This window comes from Furipterus horrens, unplaced genomic scaffold, assembly GCF_987537825.1.
Source record: "Furipterus horrens unplaced genomic scaffold, mFurHor1.1.pri manual_scaffold_11, whole genome shotgun sequence".
Lineage (NCBI taxonomy): Eukaryota > Metazoa > Chordata > Mammalia > Chiroptera > Furipteridae > Furipterus > Furipterus horrens.
The window spans coordinates 33,107,036-33,126,241 of record NW_028327181.1 but is presented as its reverse complement, the minus strand read 5'-3'; the positions used below and the strand labels follow the sequence as shown (position 1 = coordinate 33,126,241).

Genomic DNA, 19,206 nt, shown 5'->3' with positions numbered 1-19,206 from the left:
TATTTAAATTCTAAAGTTGTAATGGCAGAAATAAAATCAAATTACTTTAGAATCAGAAGAAATCAAAGAGCTCTAATTAGCCTTATTGCCCCAGACTGTAAATAAGAAGAATCTGTGAATAATCATTGCCATTGAGCATTAGTATGAAAGTAATACTTTTTGTTATCACTTGTTTTTGTTACAAAAATTATTACCATACTATTCTAGGAAACACTGGTAGCTTTCTGAAGTAAAACAATTAAAAAAAATTTTCAACATCAAGTTAGGTAACAGTTACATATAGATAATAAATTTAATAAATCAAGCATACTTTTCTACACAATTCATGATTTAATTGTCTCTTCACTGATTCTTTGTACTGAGAAAGAGCATTTTCATTAACCCCCTTGCACTTAAGACTAACAACAAACCTCTTTAGTATCAAGGAGCTCTTCTTGATTTACTTACAGGTTTTTCTCTACGGCTTTAATTTGGTGAAGTGTTTCCAAGATATTTTACCTGAGAAGCTATTTGTCTATCACTCTTCTATGTCTGCTTCAGTTTTATTTTCTCCCCTTCTGCAGTTTTTCAAGACTTATGGTATAAAACTATTAGCAGATATATTGCAGAATCATAATTCTTCCCATTTAAAGGGCACCTATCTATTTTGATGGTACGCACATCTGGGGTCTTACAGTATCATTCACCTACAAGTTTAATAAGTTTCTTTTTTGGATGACCATCTAGGTTCAAACTAAAAAGTTTTACCTTTAATGTTACCACTCATGTTTTGGGGTTTTGAATAGGTGGTCCTGATGCAACATAATCAGATATGTCAATTTCTTTTTTTAATCTTCACCCAAGGATATATTTATTGATTTTTAGAGCAAGAAGGGGAAGGAGGAAGAGAAAGAGTGAGAGAAGAGAGGCAAACTAAGAGACATTGATGTGAGAGAGAAGCATTGGTTGGTTGCCTCCCCCATATACGAGAACTGGGGATTCAACCCACACCCGATGATACTCCAACCAAATGGACCACCCAGCCAAGGCTCCTCTGTGTCAGTTTCAATTGTAAAATGCTTCTCTCATATTTCATCACTGTTCAGTGTAGCTAGCCACTCAGTACAGAAATCTTTAAGAGCTTCATAATGCTTTTTCATTGGTCAGGAGTCAATAGAAGAAAATTGGGGATATTGAAGTTTTAGATTTACATCCTTTCCATAAAAAGAATAGAATAATCTCAAATAAAAAATCTAATGCTACAGCTACAAGAACTAGAAGAAAAACAACAAACAAAGCCCAGAGCGAGTAGAAGGAAGAAAGTCATCAAGATCAGAGCAGAATGAAATGACATAGAGATTGAACAAACAATTCAAAAGATCAACAAAAATAGGAGCTGGTTCTTTAGAAAGATAAACAAAATTGACAAGTCTTTAGCCAGGCTCATCAGAAAAAAAAAAAAAAAAGAGAAGACCAAAATAAACAAAATGAGAAATGAAAGAGGAGAAATCATGACCAATATCACTGAAGTACAAACTGTAAGAAATTACTAAAAACAACCGTATGGCAAGAAACTTGGAAACCTAGATGAAATGGACAAATTTCTAGAAACATATGATCTTCCAAAACTGAATCAAGAAGAAGCAGAAAGCCTGAACAGACCAATAACAAAGAGTAAAATTGAAGCAGTAATCAAAAGAATCCTGGCACACAAAAGCTTTGGACTGGATGGCTTCAGAGGTGAATTTTACAAAACATTTAAGGAATGACTAATACCTACCCTTCTCAAACTATTCCAAAAAATCCAAGAAGACGGAAGACTCCCAAACTCTTTCTATGAAGCCAGTATCACCCTAATTCCAAAACCAAGTCAAGACACAACAAAGAAAGAAAACTACAGGCCAATATCACTGAGGAACATTGATGCTAAAATCCTCAACAAAATATTGGCAAACAGGATCCAGAAACACATTAAGAAGATCATATAGGATATGGGGAAGATGTTGGAGGAGTGAGGGGAGGCTGCGCTTTCTAGCTCCTGAGACCCATCTGTAGTTTGGAGTGATTGCAGACAGAACATCTCAGTGAGCATCTGAACACTGGCAGGAGTTGAGCCTTGGCACTGCTGCATCAGAGAAGACAATATGGTAACAACCTGTTTGGTGAGGATAGCGGAGGAAAAGGGGACAAGAAAGGATTTCTGACTGGGTTGGCTTCCCAAGCTGTGGCTGAAAATGCACAAAGACTTTTTAGTGACCACAGGCTACCCCAGAGATGAAACAGGAGGAGAGTGGGTCTCTGCCCACTGGCAGAGCCAGGAGTGGGCCAGGTGGCATCTGGCACTGAGAAACAAGAAACAGCATACTGCTGTGTATGTAAGAATGTGTTTTTCCATTATATTTTTCTCTTGTGTGCTGCGGAGAGGGGAGGAGAGGTTGGGGGTGATAGAAGACTCTTGAGGAGCGCAGGCGCAGAAATGCACTCGCCCACTCCCCAACCCTCCCCTTGGGTTGCATGGGCATGCACAGTGAGGTTTCCTCATCTGCTGGCCCAGGCACTCAGCCAGGTTGCTGGCTGTGCGTCCAGGTGCCCCTCAGACCCACCCCAACAAGCATAAGATCAACGTGCCAATAGGAGCAAAATCAGCCCACTGGGCATGCAGAAGACTGTGTGCAGACACCCCTGACCTACCCCAATAGGCGCCAAGCCAGCACACAGCCCACTTGGGCAAGCTCTATTCAGTGCCCGCCCAGACAGGTGCAGGAACAGCGGGCGGCTGAAACTCACAAATGCCCACTTCCACCGTGCACAAGTGTCCAGGGCCCCACCCCAAGGAGCGAGAGACCAACTCCCAGGGCACAGCTCAGCAGGCCTGAGGCTAGTGTGCACGCCACAGTGCGCACACGCACAAGCACCCCGGCTGGCTCCAACAGGCACCAAACGAACGCACCAGCCACCGCGGGCACGCGGGTGTTACACGGGTGCGTGACCCAGCGAGCGCGAGGCTAGCGCGCCCAACAACGCATGCAGGTGCACATCACAGCCGCCAGGATCAGGAACCTCTGGCCTGCCTCAATAGACCAGCTGTGGATCCAGAAAAAAAGACTGCTCACAAAGACTAAACTGAGTAAAAACTTTCTTTCTTTTATTTTTTTAAATTTTATTTCTATTTTACTTTTTTATTTGTATTTTATTTAATTTTTTAAATTTCTTATTTTTTATGTTAATTTTAATTTTTGCTTTTATTTGTTTATTTAAAAATTTTTTTAAACTATCTCTTTAATTTGTTTCATACCATCTCTCCCTCTCATCCTTCCTCTTTAATTTTTGTTTGTTTGTCTGTTTTGTTTAGCCTCCCTTTCACACTAAATATATAGCATATAACTACTATATAAATCTAATACTATACAATCCCACTTTCTTAATATATTCTGCATTCTTCCCTCTTTTTTCATTTTTTATTAACATACAATATAAATATTACTTACTGTCTTGCATAGTCTTGACACTACTTGCTACTATTATTAATCTATCATCCCCCTCTCAAAAATCATATTTTTCTTCACTAAAAACAACTCTTTTCTATTCTTCCTATAGAATAAAAGCCCTAACTTCTCTACATTTATAGTAATACTGGCTCATTTGCTGATGATAGTGAAATAGAGGATGGGAGATATTTTTGAGGGTGTGAGTCTCCTGCCTGGGCTGTGTGTTTATGTTTTTAACAGCATCTCCACAAAAGAACTCAAGACAAAGTGGATAGAGTGACTCTCAATCAACTGCCAGAAAGAAAGTCCCACCAAAGAGCATCTGAAATATAACCGGACAGCATAAACAAACAACATAAAGGTTATCCCAAGAACATCAGGCTCAGGAGACCAAAGAGACTGCACCACCGAAACCCCCAGATCTCCTATAAAAAATCTCATACCACAAAGGCGGAAAGTCAAAGCAGACAAATCCAAAAAACAAAAACAAACAAGAAGAATCCAACATAGTAAGACAAAGAAACAACCTCCCAATGAAATAAAAAGAGAAATCCCCAGAAAGAGAGGTAGACGGAATAGACATAACCCAAATGTAAGACATGGAATTCAAAATAATGGTGGTGAAGAAGCTCAATATACTTGACAACCTCAAAAATAATTACAACAATCTCCAAGAAAGTTACCAACATCTCCAAGAAAATTACGGGGAACTTACAGAGAACTACACCAGCATAAAAAAGGACATAGAAACTATTAATAAGAACCAGGAAGAAATGAAGAATACAATCTCTGAACTAAAAACAGTGTAGAATCAATCAAAAGCAGGCTAAATGAAGCAGAGGATAAGATCAGTGAGTTAAAGGGCAATGTAGAAAAAATTTCCAGATAATACAACAAAATGAAAAAACATTGAAAAGTATGAAGAAGGTCTAAGGGAATTACAGGATAACATGAGACAAAATAATATTCAGATCATTGGAATAAAAGAGGGAGATGGAGAAGAACAAGGAATAAAAAAGCTGATAGGAGAAGTAATGACAGAAAATATTCCTAACCTGATGAGAGAAAAAGTTGTGCAAGCCCAAGAAGCACAGAGATTCCCAATGAAGAAGAACCCCAAAAGGCCCACTCCAAGGCACATCATAATTAAAATGGCAACATTCAAAGACAAAGAGAGAATCCTAAAAGCAGCAAGAGAAAAACAGCAAATAACATACTAGGGAGCTCCAATAAGGCTCTCGACCGATTTCTCAACAGAAACACAGAAACACTACAAGCCAGAAGGGAATGGTCAAAAACATTTCAAGCAATGAAAAACAAAGGCCTACAACCTAGAATACTCTACCCAGCAAGGCTCTCATTCAAAATAGAAGGTGAAATAAGGAGTTTCCCAGACAAAGGAAGACTAAAAGGATACATCTCCACCAAACCAGCATTGCAAGAGATGCTAAAGGGAATGTTTTAAGAAAAAAGAAGAAAAAAAGAGGAGAAGAACACAGGTACAAAGGGAAATGAATAAATACACGTCAATAATAACCTTAAATGTAAATGGATTAAATGCTTAAATTAAAAGACATAGGGTAACAGAATGGATACGAAAGCACGACCCACATATTTGCTGTCTACAAGAAACACCTGAAAACAAAAGATTTACACAGACTGAAAGTAAAGGGATATAAAAAAATATTCCAAGCCAACAGACATGAAAAAAAGCTTGGGTAGCAGTACTCATATCAGACAAAACAGATTTCAAAGCAAGGGCAATGAAAAGAGATAAAGAAGGACATTTCATGATACTTAAGGGAACAATTCATCAGGAAGATATAACACTGATAAACATATATGCACCCAATATAGGAGCACCCAAATACATAAAGCAAATACTAGAAGACCACAAGAAGGATATTAACAACAACGCACTCATAGTAGCGAAATTCAACACTCCATTATCAACAATAGACAGATCATCCAAGCAAAGAAACACCAAGGATATACAGGCATTGAACAACACACTAAACCACATGGACTTAAAAAATATATATAGAACTTTCCACCCCAAAGAAGCAAAATATACATTCTTATTAAATGCACATAGGACATTTTTAAAGATAGACCACATGATAAGACACAAAACAAGCCTCAACAAATTCAAGAAAATTGAAATCATATCAAGCATCTTTTCAGACCACAGTGCCTTGAAACTAGAAATCAACCTCAGAGAAAAAAATCAAAGACATCCAAACTCATGGAGAATGAACAACATGCTATTAAATAATGAATGGGTTAACAATGACATCAAAGGAGAAATCAAGAAATTTCTAGAAACTAATGACAATGAACACACAACAGCCCAAAACCTATGAGACACAGCAAAAGCAGTCCTAACAGGGAAGTTCATAGCAATACAGGCATATCTGAAAGTATAGAAGAACCTCAAATAAAAAATCTAACCCTAAAGCTACAAGAACTAGAACAATAACAAACAAAGCCTAGGGCAAGAAGAAGGAAGGAAATCATCAAGATCAAAGCAGAATTAAATGACATAAAGACTAAACAAACAATTCAAAAGATCAACAAAACTAGGGGCTGGTTCTTCAAAAAAATAAACAAAATCGACAAGCCTCTAGCCAGGCTCATCAAGAAAAAAAGAGAGAAGACGCAAATAAACAAAATCAGAAATGAAAAAGAAGAAATCACGACTGATACCACAGAAATAGAAAGGATTGTAAGAAATTACTACAAACAACTGTATGGCAAGAAATTTGACAACCTAGAAGAAATGGACAGATTTCTAGAAACATACAACCTTCCAAAACTGAATCAAGAAGAAGTGGAAAGTCTCAACAGACCAATAACAAAGAAGGAAATTGAAACAGTAATCAAAAATCTCCTGGCACACAAAAGCCCTGGATCGGATGGCTTCACAGGCGAATTTTACAAAACATTAAGGGAAGAACTAACTCCTACCCTCCTCAAACTATTGCAAAATATCCAAGAAGAGGGAACACTCCCAAACTCTTTCTATGAAGCCAGTATTACCCTAATTCCAAAGCCAGGTCAAGACACAACAAAGAAAGAAAACTACAGGCCAATATCACTGATGAACATAGATGCTAAAATCCTCAACAAAATATTGGCAAACAGGATACAACAATACATCAAAAAGATCATACACCATGATCAAGTGGGATTCATTCCAGGGATGCAAGAATGGTTTAATATTCGCAAACCAATAAATGTAATACACCACATAAACAAAATGAAAGGCAAAAGTCACATGATCATATCAATAGGTGCAGAAAAAGCATTTGATAAAGTACAACATCCAGTTATGATGAAAACACTCATCAAAATAGGAATAGAGCGAGCATACTTTACCATAATTAAGGCTATATATGAGAAACCTGAAGCCAACATTATACTTAACGGACAAAAACTGAAAGCATTCCCCTTGAAATCAGGAACAAGACAAGGATGTCCACTCTCTTCACTCCTGTTCAACATAGTGTTGGAAGTCCTAGCCACAACAATCAGACAAGAAAAAGAAATAGAAGGCATCCAAATTGGGAAATAAGAGGTAAAACTATCATTATATGCAGATGACAAGATAGTGTACATAGAAAATCCTATAAACTGCATTAAAAACCTATTCGATATAATAAGCATATTTGGCAAAATAGCAAGGTAAAATATATATATATACAGAAATCTAAGGCATTTCTGTACACCAACAATAAAATATCAGAGACAGAGACAAAGAAGAAAATACCATTTACTATAGCAACAAGAAAAATAAAGTACCTAGAAGTAAACTTAACCTAAGAGATAAAAGACCTGTACTCTGAACATTACATAACATTGAAGAAAGAAATTAAGGAAGATACAAATACATGGAAGCAAATACCATGTTCTTAGATGGGAAGAATCAACATCGCAAAATGGTCATACTACGCAATGCAATTTACAGTTTCAATGCAGTCCCTATTAAAATACCAATGACATATTTCACAGACCTAGAACAAATACCCCAAATATTCATATGGAACCAAAAAAGACCCCGAATAGCAAAAGCAATCTTGAGACAGAAGAACACAGCAGGAGGAATCACAACACCAGATATCAAACAATAGTACAAAGCCACTGTGATCAGAACAGTCTGGTACTGGCATAAGAACAGACATATAGATCAGTGGAACAGAATAGAGAGTCCAGAAATATATCCAGGACTATACGTTCAACTAATATTTGATAAAGGAGGAAGGAACATAAAACGGAGTGAGAAGAGCCTCTTCAAAAAATGGTGCTGGGATAACTGGACAGGGACATGCAAAAGAATGAAACTAGACCACCAACTTACACCACACACGAGAATAAACTCAAGATGGATCAAAGACTTAGATGTAAGCTGTGACACCATAAAAGCCCCAGAGGAAAACATAGGCAGGGAAATTTCAGATATTCCACGTAACAATATTTCACGGATACATCTCCTAAGGCAAGAGAAATAAAGGAAAAAATAAACAAATGGAACTATATGAAACTAAAGAGTTTCTGCTCAGCAAAAGAAAACATCAGCAAGATGAAAAGGAAACCAACCATATGGGAAAACATATTTGGCAATGATATCTCAGAATGGCCATCATCAACAAATCAACAAACAACAAGTGCTGGCGATGATGTAGAGAAACGGGAACCCTACTGCACTGTTGGTGGGAATGCAGACTGGTGCAGCCACTATGAAAAACAGTATGGAATTACCTCAAAAAACTAAAAATGAAACTGCCTTTTGAACCAGCGATTCCATTGCTAAGATTATACCTGAAAAATCCTAAAACCCTAATTCAAAAGAACTTATGCACCCTTACGTTCATAGCAGCCCTGTTTACAATAGCCAAGTGCTGGAAACAACCTAAGTGCCCATCTGTAGATGAGTGGATCAAAAAGCAGTGGTACATCTACACAATGGAATACTATGTAGCAGAAAGAAAGAAGGAACTCCTTTCATTTGCAACAACATGGATGGAACTAGAGATAATTATGCTTAGTGAAATAAGCCAGGGAATGAAAGAAAAATACCATATGTTATCACCTGACACAGGAGACTAATGAACAATACAAGCAAATGAACAAAATTTAACAAGGAACAGAATAATAGTCATCAAGCAGTAGGGGGAGATGGAGGGAAGAAGGGTAAGTAGGGGAAGTGTTGAGTAAAAGAACTAGTGTAAATAATCCATGGACATGGGCAACGTGTGGGGAATCACTGTGGGAGAAGGAGTGGGATGGGTAGGGGGGGCAATGGGGGATACATGGGGCAAGTATAATATAAAAACAATAAAATAATAGTAATAATAAAGGAAAATATAAATACATTTGTATTTATAGAATACAAAAGTTACATAAACTAAAAAAATATTAAAAACTTAGAAAACACATATTCGTGGTTAACAAAGATGATCATAGATATACATATGCTTGTGTGCTTCTTATAAATCAATAAGAAATACTGTAGCAACACAATAGAGAAAATGGGAAAAAATGCAAATATGTAATTAATGAAAAGAAGAGAATAAATTGTCAATGAGTTTTTGAAATAGTTTAATCTCACTAGAATTAAAAGAAATACAAAATTAACAGCACTGATAATTATGTAGTATCGTCGTCGGCAGCCGTCCGTCTCGAGAGACGATGGTGTAGCTTCTCAAGAGTCTATCTGCACCGCCGAGAATGGCTGTGCAGTCCGACTCGGGAGTGACACGGTATCTGTCTCCTCCCGTGTTGAATCGACATCTTGTGATGACGCTGGAGTGTCCTCTCCAGTGAAGCTGAAGCTACAGAGCCTGGGCAGGGTGATATGGAGGGTCTGCTGTTGCCCATGCAGCAGACCCCCCCTCTCTTCACAGCTGAAGGGTCCAAGGGAAAGACGGAGTCAATACAGCTTGGCTTCAGGTGTGCCGCAGGAGTTGCCGGTGTTGACTACAACGTCAAACCGCCTTAGGGACTCCGGCTCCGGATTTTCTGTCGGGGTTTACTCCCTTAGCCTTTCCCCTGAAGAGGTATGCCGCAAGGCAGCGGAGGTTTTTTGGAGTCAGAGTTTTCCTTCTCTGATGTGCCCTGACTGGAAGATCGAACCAGCGACACTTAGCTCGCAGGCCGACGCTCAATCCACTGAGCCAAACCAGCCAGGGTTAATTATGTAGTATATATTATAATAAATAAAACAAAACTCCAGGGTAGCAAGACTGCAGAAAAATGAGAATTTTCTCCAATAGCTGACATGTAAATTAACAAAAAACTTTCTAGAAAGCTATTTAGCAAGAACCCTTTGCTCCAGTACTCTCATTCCTAATCTGTACTAAGCTAAGTGGTCTGACAATTATGTAAAAAATATGTCTATTACAAACTTTGATATAGTGTAAATCCTAAGTATATGCTAAATGTCCAATATTGGAGAAATAGATAGCATATCTATTGAATAGAATATTATACAATGTTAAATATTTTTGAAGGTATTTAAACACCAAAAATTTTTCTGTTATGGTGTTAAACCAAAAGGATAGGATGCAAAAGTATTTAGATTATGGTCCAAGTGCTGTAAAGATACATAAATATATTAATATAGAAACATTCACATAGGGAAATTATTGGAGAGAAATACATTAAAATGACAAGTGATTCAATTGATTTATTATTATGAATAATTTTCAGTGTCATTTTCAGATTTTAAAAATATTTTGGTAGCAAATGTGTTACTATTATAATTAGAAAAAGCAATAAATATTATTAAAATATGTATTACATTAATTTTTTGAGTGTCTGTTAAACACTGGAGAAGTGAGACAAAGAGGAAGTTGTCTTCCTTCCTTTACTTGTAATCCAGGGCTTGAGGAGGCTGTTTGAGAAGCAGAGAACATGCATCTGCAGCGAGTCCCAGTGAGCTTTCCACAGGAAGCCGGAGGAAATAGAGGAGTGGTTGTGGTTACCACTGAAGAGATGAAAATGCTACTCAGATCTGTTCCTCTCTGAGAAATTTCTGATCTTGTGGACCTGCTCTCCTAAAAGTTATCCCAAATGGAAAACAACATTCTAGTTTCTCAATTGTAGTTTATCTTTCAAAGCACTCAGCTCCCTGCATTATTAATTGTTTTTAGTGGCAGTGTCTTACACTATCCTGTAAGCTTTGATGGGCTATGAACTCATCCTGTGTGATAGAGTCATGCTCAGTAATATTTGCTGAATGAAATAAGAACACAGGCTTGCAGCCACTTCACACTACTGTGTTTTGTTTCTGACCATAAGTTTTACTTGACTATGTGGATCTTTTCTCTTTTTTTCTCAGAGTTTCCTCATAATAGACTCAGCTTGTTGGCCATTCAGTTTCACTTTGTACTTAAAATCACAATTGATAAAGATCTAAGGAAAAAGAAAAATGATGAGAGGGAATTGAGTACAGTGGTCAAGAGAGTGGGCTCAGGCATTAAATTTCCTGGATGTGAAAATTGGCTCTTCCCTGTGCTAGTTCTTTGATCTTGAGCAGGTAACTTGGCCTGTCTGTTTCTTCATCTGTCAAACAATGATAACAATAATATGTACTTCAGAGGGTGCTGTGAGGATTAAGTGGTTATTAGACATAAAATGCTTAGCACATTGTTTGCCACAGTATAAGTGCTATACAAGTATCATCTATCATTACTGATTCCCTAAAAAGCAGCAGATATCCTTTCCAGCTAACCATAGCTATAGAATTATTTTTTTAGTTTCTATAAGCCTCCCAGTGTTTTCTAAAGAAACCATGCATAGATAATGAACTTGATGTCTTCATAAAGCTTGAAAATCTGTAGTAATTTTTTGAACTCTCTCATTTGTGTCTCGTTTCATTAGTTAATAATCATGATGATCCTTTAAAAATACTTCTAAAATTGCAGATGTCAAACACCAATTAGCACAAACTTTAGTCCAAAACCTGTAGTATTTTTCTCATTTAACACTTTGCAATTATTTCATTTTATGATTTAATTTTTTGCTTCTAGACTCTAAGCTCTTTGAAGGAAATTTTTCTTCTTACATCTCTTATCTATTTATATACCTCTTAATGAATATTAGACTGACATACAAATATTTATTAAGTGAATAATTAGATCCTTTCTTCTTTTATTTCAAACATAGGGGACACTGGGTAGTGATATCCTCACTTCTTCACAAAGCTGTCTGTGACACATTGATCGATTTCCTCTTGCAATTTCAACCCTTATTTTCTATCCTTAAACAATGGCAACTAAGAGAGAATCCACTGGGAGACAGTCTGGTGGTCATCAATTCACTGGGCACACCTCCTCCAGGAGAAATGACTGCTAATAGTTCCACTACATAATTACATACACAGTGAGGTTCTGGACTAGATTATTAATAAAATTTGTTTTACACTGAATAATGTGTTAAACTTTTAAAAATATTATTGTTATTTGATCATGATGATGCCATTCTGTTATGTAGAGCTGAACGAGTCCTACATGCATTGTTTCATTTAATTTATACAGTAGGCTTGTATTTTTACCCCTATTTTATATGTGGAAATTTTAGAGTTGGGAGGAGAAAGGGTTACCTTAGAACATGCCATATGCTTTGCAGACATTACCTCATTCAGTGTCATAGTAACCCTTACCATAGGCAACAGTATTTCTATTTTACTGACACAAATCTAAGGGTCAGAGATGCTAACTGATATGTGAACTGATACATGATACAACTGATATTCAAACTCTTGATGTGTCTGGCAACAAAACCTATGTTCTTTCCATTACATTGTAACCTTCATTTAGTAGCATTTGCTTCCATATGAGTGAAATCATGGTGTTCTTTTCTCTCAGCCTTACTGAGGTATAATTGACAAATAAAAATCATATATGTCTAAGGTGTACAAGGTGATGATTTGATAGATACATACACTGAAATGGTTACATCAGTTAAACTAATTAACACATCCATCACCTCACATAGTTGCCATTTTTTATGTGTGTATAATAAGAAGAGTTAGATTTACTCTTTAACAAAATTCAAATAAACAATATAGTATCATTAACTATAGTCACCATGCTATACATTAGAGCCTCTGAACTTAACTCATACATGAAGTCTATACACTTTGACTAACATTTCCCTGCTTCCCCCACCCCCAGTCCCTGGCAAACCCTGTTCTCTCTGCTCAGAGCTCATGAATCATTGTCGCCTGCTGTGACATGAAGATCTGGACATGCACATGGTTCCAAAGGACATCATAAGACAGTCTTCTTTGCCTCATCCTTCCCACAAAGCACTCACATTGCTTTCCCAGTCTTCTGTTGCTGCGGTAGACATGAAGAATGTAGACTTCCACTGTTGTCTCAAACCAAGGCAATGACTTGGGATGGGGCTGAACACATTAGCATTCTTATTTCCCCCCTGCCTCACTCTCTCTAAACTTATTTCCTCTGTACAGAATGCACTAGAAAACTAAGAGCATGAACTTGGCAGTCGGGCTGGCATAGAGAGCAGAGAGCAATGGCTGCCGTAGCTGACACTCAGACTTTCACTTCAAGGATGTTTGCTACAGAATTTTTTAAAATGACCCATTTGATTAGACTGTGGTAGTGTAAGTACACAACGGAGACTCTTGTGGAGAAAGAAGCAGCTTGCTTCTGACAAAGCCGTCTGACTTTGTGTCCTAATCACCCTGGGTGGAAGGTAGAAACTCCAGTGCTCACTTCTGGGTCAGGGAGTCATTGCTCAACATGCTAAGAGAATTCATTTTCCTTGAGCGTTTTTCCTTTCAACTCACATTTTACTGCTGGGGTTACTCAACGAATTAATAAGTATAGAAATGCAAAGCTCTTTTCTTATTACATTCTATTGATCTTATTGCAATGTCATTAATTGAAAGACTATGAAAATGTGACGGATAGTTCAACTCAAGATTCCACACACGTTTTGTCCCAGATCTGTTGGAAGAGAGCTGCATGAAACTGACCGATGCCTTTGGTCTGACATGAATTACTTTCCCTTTGTCTATTCTTGTAAGAGCTTTTGCTCCTAATCAGATTTACAATGTAAAATTTTAAATTGCTTCTACTCTTAAAAATAAAAACTCAGGATGCTTATTTCTAGAGTTGAAAATAATTTGTAACTCTCGTCAAAAATAGAGACATGGGAATTTTGCTCTTAATTTTAAGCAATTTCACATAGAATGTTGTAGTTGTGAAATATATTTTATTCATCACCATTATGTCCATCTCAATTGAGTGATGTGTGAAATTTTAGAGAGAACTGTATGTGGTTAAAGATTGTTTGCTTTAGTTATTTTCTTTTGGGATTGTTTGACCTATTATCTCTTGAATTTCCGCCATGCATTTAAATTAACTTGAAAACTTTATATTGTACAGATATGCCCACATACACATTTAGTAAGCGTACTCTAATGTAAAAATTTAGAAGAATTTAAAAAATATTCTAATATTCTATGTAAAGGGAAAATTCCTGGGCTCATAAAAGAACATAGCAGATCTTGTTTAATTTATTGGTGAAGACTGAGCTTGTCTCCTTGCTTTCTAGTTATACTTTAATGAGCTGGGCTATTTTTATGCTGTATTTATTATTTTAAATATCTGAAGATTGAAGTAAATGGAGAAACACTCAAATTTAAAGCACATGTAAATGACATAAAACATTATCTCTTGTCTTTAATAAATACTGTTGTTCGGAGAAAGTTAAATATTTAGAACATGTTACTAATAATACATGTTATGCTATATGCTTTTATCCATAGTCTATGGTGTATGAATTGTCTTTTTCAAGGTGTGCTTTCTTATTCTGTTCATACTTTTGGGTGGTAGAGGAAGTCATCTAAGGAAGGACCGAGAGTGAGCAGATTGCCTTGCAGCACGGCCTCATTCTGGAACACATCCTGAACATGTGCTGGATGCCTTCTGAACACAGCTGCAATAGACTGTGGTTTAAGGTCCATCTGATGGCCCTTTGGCTGCTGAGAAATGTGGACTGCTTCCTCTGATGGTTAGCTCTGCTCAGAGTGGAGAAGTCTGCCTCCACTGAGGAAGGAGATACTGTGGATAAGTGCCCAGGCTGCCTTACCCCTGATATTATATCTAAAAATACATTCATAGAGAGGCAGGCATATGCTCACGCCTTGACATGAAGGAGTTTTGTCCTTGTTTCTTGCTATGCTTATCTAAACTCTGGAATGAGGAATTACCATTCCAGAAGCCCTGCCAGTTTTTGTTTTGTCATTGTCTCTGCTTCTTCATTGCCTTTGAATGAGACCCTTGATACAGAGGTTTCAAAGGTGCTGATGGGGTCCATGACTTGATTACAGCATCTGCTCCTTTCTGTTACATTCTGGGGAGGTAAGCTTCTTTTTCCCTTTTGGGAGGCAGAGAGCACTCAGCAGAGGTTGCACTTGGCACATAACTACCCGGTTGTCACTGCTGTGGCTGTTAGTCCCCTAGGCAAGAACCAAGGAGCCAACCAGACTGTGGGCCACCTCATAAGCTATTTAGCACCATTTCCTTTTGTAACCGAGCAAAGCAGAGCCCATACACACAGTGCCTTGGTGCATGACACAACAATTAGTGTTGAGAGAAACAGGTTTTTATTTACACTATTCCAACCACAAGGTGTGGGTGCTGGGAGCACTTCAGCTTGGAGCCCTCTTCTCCCACAAGACCCAGCACTTCCCTCACTCCCCACAAAGCTATAAGCCAAAACCATGCCCAGAAGTCTCTCATCCTCTTATCTTAAGCTGGCTGTGCAAATAATTCTCCAGTCCCTCTGAAAGGTACACTTGTAAGTTCCAGGGTCACCATCATCTTGCAGCAGCTCTCTCCTTCAGAATCTAGGGCACATTGTCCTCAGCCTCCATGTAATAGTACAGGAAAACATGTGCCATGTTGCAGTAGATCATGGTGGATCCCAGAGAGGCACATGTCCCAAGAGAGTGACTTTTCTGTACATTTTGAGTCCCAAGAATCAAGATAGAGTCTGGGTCTGTGAGGCAGCAGGTCAGCATCTTGCAAGGCAAGTCCTTGGTGGCTTCGGAGTCAGCTAGAGTGGGCACGTTCAGAGCAGTAGCCTGCTTCCTTCCTTACCACAATCAGCCCACATGGTGGAATCCTGACTACAAACTGCCTAGCTCCTACTTCATGGCTCTTTCTCTTCATGGCTGCCTGTTCTTCTTTTTAATCCTGACCCAGAGTTTCCTACATGACCTTCCACTCACTCCTCCCACAATGAACTACATTTGCCAGTTCTTGGCTGCCATCTTTAGTCAGGGAAAGAGTGACTCATGACACAGGGGCTTCTGCTTCCCTGCCTCTTACAAAGGCTCTATCGAAGCTCCCCCTGGCCATGCCATGAGTCACTGAATGCTTTCAGAGTCACCTAGGCCTTTTTGCCCAGGGTGGTAGTACAGCTATTACTAGCTACCAACTTGCCATAGTTATGCAAAGTACCTTAAGCCATATCATCCACTTCTCCCCTTTCCCCAACAGGAGCTATGGGGGGGTATGTCTGTTTTGGGGACCTCTCGCTTTGCACCCCATTTACTTTCTCCCTTTCAACATGGTTAGGATTTTTTTCTTTCTTAACTGACAGGGTTTAATTGGGGGTGAGGTTGAGCCTACTTCTCTACCCCAGCTTTATGTTGAGAAGGAACCACTTTATACTGACTTCTCACACCTCTCTTCCTTGTGAAAGATTTACTGACTCTCACCCTGGTCCATGTAATTTCGCTTTTAGGTCATCTTGTTGGGGTTTTCTCTTTAAGTGCTATCTCCAAATTTCTTAGCTTCTATAGTTAAAGGAGGTCAAATTATCATTTGAGCCATTTTGTCTAGGAAGAAAGAAAATGGAAATTGCTCTTTAAAAAGAGAGTCTCCTGAAGAGGAATAAATAACAGAGAGAAATAAGGTGATGGTGCTTTGTCGCCCCTGTTAAAACGGGATTGTGAATACATGTCTTTAGGTGAAACTTACTGTCTTGTTTACAGAGTTAGAAAGATGTCAACCTCTAAGATAGTTTTCATACCTCATTTGAAAATAATTTCAAGCTCACAAGAAGGGCAGAGGAGAGAAATGCAGCTTTTCATGTACCAGAGAAGCATAACAAAAATCACAGATAATGTTATTTTCTTTAAATTTCCAAAGTTAAAAGTAAGATCAGCTGTTACTAATATCTCCCTTTTTCTTGTACGTTCAAGTTAACAATATTTTGATATCCCTGAAAACTGAAAGTCAAAGCAATGTCTTTCATGAGGGTTGATTTTTGAGGTTTCTGCAAAATAGATAAAAGAATTTTAATATTGTTTCAGGTAGTTAGCACAGAATATATCCAGTGCAAGTTATCTCAGATATATCCAATATAAACTGATACTCACATGTCCAATTAAAATACACACACACACACACACAGTTCAAAACAAATCCACCCATGGGTAACCAAAATCCAGAATTGAATCGACAATAAAATAATTCATCTCCTATAGAGGAGAATTAATCTTCTTATATGTTTTTCTTTAGCTGAATATTTTCCTCTCCTTTTTCATTATTATTATTTTTTTTAGTTTCTTTCAAAAAGCCACTGAAATGGATGAAGAACTATACCATATAGTTAATTTAAGTTCTAGTGGCAGTTGGTTAAAATGGAGCATGGATCAAATGTATCATAAATGCTTATTTGTCACCAGGTACTTCCTTTTATTTCAGTTAATACATTTTATTTTATTCCCAATGAGGCCAAAGAAACATGTATGTCTATTAACACTTACTACCTCACTTATTTAAACAGGCAGAGAGAGTCTTCATACTAATAGAGGTGTGATGGAGATAGCAGGACATAAAACAGGAGAGGGGTGGGGAGAGCGGGAGAGGGAGAGAGGAAGAGTAAGAGAGAGGGGGAGAGGGAGGAGGAGAGAGAAATGGCTGGCAGCAAGTATACCCTGCAAATAGTTCTAAAATACGTTTGCAAATGCAGAAGACTTCAGAACCATTCAACAATTCAGACACCCTTTTTATTTATGCTCTGAGGGATGCCTCCATCCAGACCATTCACAAAAACGGAAAAGGTGAGAGCCCTGCCATCTTAGCTCAGAATTCATTGGATTTCCTTCCCCCCCACCCCCCTGCCTTGTACTCCTCAGTCCATTGTCCCTGCATCCCCTGGCAGCTACCCTTGCTCTTGAATGCAAGTGTCACAGCAGGAGCAGAAAGAGTGTGTTGAGGGAAGGTGTTGTCAAAGCTATGGTTGTCTGTTGTTTCTTTTACTTTCACTGCTCTGCTCCCCTCCACCCCCACCCTTGGGGCTTCTCACTAGTGGCCTCTGTCCAGGAGGAGGGGGAAAACTGAAAAATTGCAAGAGTTCATGGGGAAGTAGAGTGGAGTCTTTAAAAAAATATATATATATATAAACATTGTTTTGATAAACAGCTCAACAATACAGTTCACAAAATTAGAAAATACAGCCAGAGTGAAGAATTCTGGAGGGGGAGTAATGGAGTTGGGGGAGGCTTTGGAGATTATTTGCTCCAGATTACATGCCAAAGGCAGTTTCTTTGCAAGGACTTCTGTGGTGATATTTGTTTTCTGCTGCACTTTCTGTGTTACAAAAATCATGGGAAAAGTCTTGCTCATCTGTTAAGCTTTTGATTTGTTTATTTTTGCTCAGCTGTTCAACAACTAGATAGAAATTTCTAGCGAGGCCGGATCTGCCATTTGTGATTTGCTCAGATGTTTAAATCACTGCCGCCTGAGTCAGATGATCTTCCTCAGATCATTTAAGCTTGCATGTAATGTGTGCGGAAATTCTTCAGTGGACATTACAAAAGTGGTTTTGAACATTGTTTGCATGGCTATAAATCTCAGGATTGCGTTATCTTAAACCTTCACCATAGCTATTTTTTTGGGTGACATTGATACATGAGTGATTATCTCTGAACAGGCCAACTCCTCTGATAACTCAAAGATTTTAAAGGTTACAGAGTAATGCTTTCAAAATAAATTTTTAAGAAAATATTTTAAATGGGTCTTTGACATAAGCATGAAAATATGGAGGATTTTTCCCAGCAACCTTAAATCTTTATTTCTTCAAATAAAAGTTATTAAAACTGATTCCACATAGAAAGAACTAGAGGGCAGATTAAATTTGAACCCCATATGCAAATACTTTTTGCCAAAAATAAACATATTTGCAAATTTTGTAAACTTAGTTTTAGCTTAGAAAAATCACATACATATAATTGGTTCTCCATAGTTTTCTCCCTTCTAAATATTGTACTGTCTATAATTATACAGAAAAAATTATGCCAAGCAAGTCATTTGTTTTTCTCAAGCCATTTAACTTCTGGTATGAGCTCAGGATTCTTCAGTATCATCAGAATTTGCTAACATTCAGTATTTCAATGGTAGAATGTATAGCTGTATGCAGAAGAAGAAATGTTTTTTTTTTTTTCAAGAAGCCATTTCATTTTATAACATACTGGTGAGCTGATGTTCAATATGAGCTCATGATCTCTTTCTTTTCCAAATAATGATTGTTATCTATTTATTAAAGTAGGGGTAGAATAAATTGTGGGATTCATAAGAAAACATCCTAAATTGGAAGTCTTAGACTGTTATGTATATGAACAGTTACTTTGGCACCCTGCAAATACATTATCTGCCTCTCCACTCTCAATCCCTAGAAATAAGAGAGGGGCCCA

The 19,206-nt window shown here is 37.8% G+C and overlaps 1 pseudogene; it reads right to left on the bottom strand.

Moving 5' to 3' along the window:
- Positions 1–292: 292 nt before the first annotated feature.
- Positions 293–19,206, bottom strand: part of LOC149997366 (small ribosomal subunit protein mS35 pseudogene) — a 47,819-nt pseudogene continuing 28,905 nt past the window's right edge.